The sequence below is a fragment of the Equus caballus genome, chromosome 6, assembly GCF_041296265.1.
Source record: "Equus caballus isolate H_3958 breed thoroughbred chromosome 6, TB-T2T, whole genome shotgun sequence".
In the NCBI taxonomy this organism is placed as follows: Eukaryota; Metazoa; Chordata; class Mammalia; order Perissodactyla; family Equidae; genus Equus; species Equus caballus.
Window position 1 is genome coordinate 43,491,598 of NC_091689.1, and position 6,000 is coordinate 43,497,597.

Sequence of the window (6,000 nt, forward strand, 5' to 3'; positions counted from 1 at the left end):
CCTGAGCTAACAACTGTTGCCAATCTTTCTTTCTTTTCTTTTTTTTTTTTTGTTCCTTCTTCTCCCCAAAGCCCCCCAGCACATAGCTGTACACTGTAGTTGTGAGTGCCTCTGGTTGTGGTATGTGGGACGCCGCCTCAGCATGGCTTGACAAGCGGTGCCATGTCCACGCCCAGGATCCAAACCAGTGAAACCCTGGGCCACCGAAGTGGAGCACGAGAACTTAACCACTTGGCCACAGGGCCAGCCCCCCAGGACTTCTCTTAAATGCAGCCAAGGAGGTGACTTTCCCACATGGCACATGGCAAAGGTCAGTTAGGGGGTGCAGTTCACAGCCTGGGCCTCAGAGGAATGCTCTGAGGCTGTCCTGCAGGTGGATTCTGGGCTGGGGAAGCCGTATTCACCCCCAGTTGCCCACCTGATGGATCCAGCCACTCCTGCCAGGTTCTAGGACATTCTGAAGGCGTCCCAAGCTTTCTGGCTTGAACAGAGTCCTCACACCCCTTCTCCCAAGATACCATTTCCTTGGGGCTCCTCTGGATTTACGAATGGAGTGGAGTTGTGAAAAAAGAACATGGTTCTTAGAGTGACATAAGCAACATGGCAGCATGAGCTCACTGGGGACTCTCCCCTCCAAAGTACAACCAAAAAGAGCAACTGCTTTCCAACCAAAAAAACAATCCTAATAACAGAAATCATCAGAGTCCCACAGCAGCCAAACTACGGAAGGTGGAGAGGCTGCTGCCGGCCTCGGAGGAGCTGGAACCTGGTAGTAGGGAACTTTGTTCCCGCCACTAGAGACGGGGATCACTGCTGTGGGGAGCGGAAAGGAGTGGGGCAGGGGCCACGCATCGGGGATCGTCCAGGACTCCCATCTACCCTTCAGTGGAAACCCTCTAACAGGGGAAAGCTTTCACATGGGGGCACCCCAGCAAGCCAGGGCCCCAGGAGACCAGAAAGTGAGAGCTGATCCAATAGGTGGGCGTGAGTGAAAGTGCCCCTCCTCCCCCAACCCACACTGGGCGCTGCCATCTTGGCTGAACTTGCAGGGCTCAGAATGCGGCTCTCAACCCCCATCTAGTGGCGACAGGCTGTAATTGCAGCCGAATAATAGCAGCATGCGCAAAAACAGCTCCTCTACCATCCAGCAAATTATAAACGCCCCAGATCAGAAGGAAAACAATAAAAACACAGAAGTAGGTCCTGAGGGCTTGGAAATGGGTAAACTAAGTGAAGAGGAGCTCAAAATAGCTATCCTCAAAATATTCAATGAGGTAAAGGGAAATATAGAGAAACAAGTCAACGAGTTCTGGAGTTACTTCACAAAAGAGATTGAAATTATAAAGAAGAATCAATTAGAAATACTAGAGATGAAAAATACAATGGATCAGATAAAACAGAATACGGATTCCCTGAATGCCCGTGTAGACATCATAGAAGAGAAAATTAGCATAATCGAAGATAGACAGGCTGAATGGCTCCAGACAGAGGAAGAAAGAGAACTAAGAATTTAAAAAACTGATGAAAATCTCAGAGAAATAGCTGACTCAATGAGAAAATGCACCTTAGGAATCATCAGAATTCCTGAGGGCGTGGAAAAGGAAAATGGAGCAGAAAGTGTGCTCAACGAAATAATAGAAGAGAACTTCCCAAATCTAGGGATTGAGAGAGAAATTTGTGTGGAGGAAGCTTTCAGATCTCCTAGATTTGTCAATGTAAAAAGACCTACTGCAAGGCATATAGTAGTAAAAATGGCAAAAATGAAGGACAAAGAAAGGATACTCAGGGCAGCAAGGCAGAAGAAAATAACCTACAAAGGAACCCCCATCAGACTTTCAGTGGATTTCTCTACGGAAACCTTACAAGCTAGGAGAGATTGGAGTGACATATTCAAAACTTTAAAGGATAAAAATCTTCAGCCAAGAATACTCTATCCAGCAAAAATATCCTTCAGATATGAGGGAGAAATTAACTCATTCCAGACAAACAAAAGCTGAGGGATGTTGTAGTCACACGACCTCCACTACAAGAAATCCTCAAGAAGGCTCTCATACCTGAAAAAAGAAAAAAAAGGGAGTAAGGCGTCACAAAACACAGAGTAGGGAGACAAATATATAGAATCTGAAAAGGATAGAAAATGTTCAACTACAGCATTAGGATAAAGGGAAGGAAATCACGAAAGCAGAGACAATCTTATCAGTCTAACCACAAACTCACAACACAAGTTGGAATAAGAGATGAAAATAATAATTTGGGAGGGGAGGAGGAAAGGGACTGAAACACTCTAGGCTAAGTAAGTAAGAGACCACCAGAAAATGGACTATGTTATACACGAGATTCTGAACACAAACTTCAGGGTAGCCACTAAACTAAAAAACAGAACAGAGACACAAAACATAAATAAGCAAAAGTCTAAGAAACCCAGCAAAATAAATTGCAGCAGTCAATGGGTAGGCTAGAACACACAGGACGAGAAACAAAGGACACACAGGAAAACCGGAAAACAAGCAAGAGAATGACAGCATTAAGCCCTCATGCATCAATAATCACCCTCAATGTAAACGGATTGAACTCTCCAATAAAAAGACACAGAGTGGCAAAATGGATTAAAGAACAAGATCCAACAATTTGTTGCCTCCAGGAAACACAATTCACCTCCAAGGACAAACACAGGCTCAGAGTGAAGGGGTGGAAGACAATACTCCAAGCTAATAGCAAACAAAAGAAAGGAGGTGTCACAATACTTATATCAGACAAAACAGACTTCAAGATAAGGCAGGTAAAGAGAGACACAGAGTGACAATATATAATGATCAAAGGGACACTTCATCAAGAAGAAATAACGCTTATAAATATCTATGCACCCAACACAGGAGCACCAAAGTTCATACAGCAACTATTAACAAACCTAAAAGAAGATATCAAAAATAACACAATAATAGTAGGGGACCTCAACATCCCACTCACATCAATGGACAGATCATCCAGACAGAAAATCAACAAAGAAACAGTGGAGCTAAACGAAAAGCTAAAACAGTTGGACTTAATAGACATATATAGAACACTTCATCCAAAAACAGCAGAATACACATTCTTCTCAAGTGCGCATGGAACATTCTCAAGGACAGACCATATGTTGGGAAACAAGGCAAGCATCTACAAATTTAAAAAAATGGAAATAATAACAAGCATCTTCTCCGATCATAATGCTGTAAAGCTAGAAATTAATTACAAGTAAAAAGCTGAGAAAGGCACAAGGATGTGGAGACTAAACAATACACTATTGAACAAGCACTGGATCATTGAAGAAATTGAAGAAGAAATCAAAAAATACCTGGAGACAAATGAAAATGATAACATGCCATACCAACTCATATGGGATGCAGCAAAAGCTGTATTAAGAGGAAAATTCATTGCAATTCAGGCACATCTTAACAAACAAGAAAAATCCCAAATCAGCAGTCTTAAACTACACCTAACTGAACTAGAGAAAGAAGAACAAATAAAGCCCAAAGTCAGCAGAAGGAGAGAAATAATACAAATCAGAGCAGAAATAACTGCTATTGAAACAAAAAAGGCAGTAGAAAGGATCAATGAAACAAAGAGTTGATTTTGAGAAGATAAATAAAATTGACAAACCCCTAGCCAGACTTACAAAGAGAAAGGGAGAAAGCTCAAATAAACAAAGTCAGAAATGAAAGAGGAGAATTAACAACAGATTCCACAGAAATACAATGGATTATAAGAGAGTACTACACAAAACTATATGCCAGCAAAATGGATAACCTAGAGGAAATGGATAAATTCTTGGACTCCTACAATCTCCCAAAGCTCACTCAAGAAGAGGCAGACAATTTGAACAGACCAATCACAAGGAAAGAGATTGAAACAGCCATCAAAAGCATCCCAAAGAATAAAACCCCAGGACCAGATGGCTTTCCTGGGGAATTCTACCAAACTTTCAGAGAAGATTTAATACCTATCCTTTTCAAGCTATTGCAAAAAATTAGGGAGAACGGAACACTTCCTAACATATTCTATGGGGCCAACATCACTCTGATACCAAAGCCTGACAAGGACAGCACGAAAAAGGAGAACTACAGGCCAATATCGCTGATGAACATAGATGCAAAAATTCTCAACAAAATTTTGGCAACCTGAATACAGCACTTCATCAAAAGGATCCTACATCAGGATCAAGTGGGATTCATACCAGGGACACAGGGATGGTTCAACATCCACAAATCAATCAACGTGATACACCACATCAACAAACTGAGGAATAAAAATCACATGATCATCTCAATAGATGCAGAGAAAGCATTTGACAAGATCCAACAGCCACTTATGATAAAAACTCTGAACAAAATGGGCATACAAGGAAACTACCTCAACATAATACAGGCCATATATGACAAACCCACAGCTGACATCATTCTCAATGGGCAAAAACTGAGCGCCATCCCCCTGAGAACAGGAATGAGACAAGGATGCCCTCTATCACCATTCTTATTTAACATAGTTCTGGAGGTCCTGGCCAGAGCAATCAGGCAAGAAAAAGGAATAAAAGGAATCCAGATAGGGGGAGAAGAAGTGAAACTCTCACTGTTTGCAAACGACATGATCTTATATATAGAAAACCCCAAAGAATCCGTTGGAAAACTTTTAGAAGTAATCAACAACTACAGCAAAGTTGCAGGGTATAAAATCAATTTACATAAATCAGTAGCATTTCTATACTCTCATAATGAACTAACAGAAAAAGAACTCAAGAACACTATACCATTCACAATCGCAACAAAAAGAATAAAATACCTTGGGGTGAATTTAGCTAAGGAAGTGAAAGACCTATACAATGAAAACTACAAAGCTTTTCTGAAATAAATGGATGACGACATAAAGAGATGGAAAGACATTCCACGCACATGGATTGGAAGAATAAACATAGTTAAAATGTCCATTCTACCTAAAGCAATCTACAGATTCAACACTATCCCAATCAGAATCCCAATGACATTCTTTACAGAAATAGAACAAAGAATCCTAAAATTCATATGGGGCAACAAAAGACCCCAAATTGCTAAAGCGATCCTGAGAAAAAAGAACACAGCTGGAGGCAGCACAATCCCTGACTTCAAAACATACTACAAAGCTACAGTAATCAAAACAGCATGGTACTGGTACAAAAACCAGTGCACAGATCAATGGAACAGAATTGAAAGCCCAGAAATAAAACCACACATCTATGGACATCTAATCTTTGACAAAGGAGCTGAGGGCTTACAATGGAAGAAAGAAAGTCTTTTCAACAAATGGTGCTGGGAAAACTGGAAAGCCACATGTAAAAGAATGAAAATTGACCATTCTTTTTCACCATTCACCAAAATGAACTCAAAATCGATCAAAGACCTAAAGCTGAGACCTGAAACCATAAAGCTTCTAGAAGAAAATGTAGGCAGTACACTCTTTGACATCAGTATTTATAAAAGGATCTTTTCGGACACCATGTCTTCTCAGACAAGGGAAACAATAGAAAGAATAAACAAATGGGACTTCATCAGATTAAAGAGCTTCTTCAAGGCAAGGGAAAACAGGATTGAAACAAAAAAACAACCCACTAACTGGGAAAAAATATTTGCAAGTAATACATTGACAAAGGCTTAATATCCATAATACATAAAGAACTCACACAATTCAACAACAAAAAATTAAACAACCTGATCAAAAAATAGGCTGGAGACATGGACAGACATTTCTCCAAAGAAGATATACGGATGGCCAATAGGCACATGAAAAGATGCTCATCATCGCTGATCATCAGGGAAATGCAAATCAAAACTACACTAAGATATCACCTTACACCCATTAGAATGACGAAAATAACTAAAACAAATAGTAACAAATGTTGGAGAGGTTGTGGAGAAAAAGGAACCCTCATACACTGCTGGTGGAAATGCAAACTGGTGTAGCCACTATGGAAAACAGTATGGAGATTCCTCA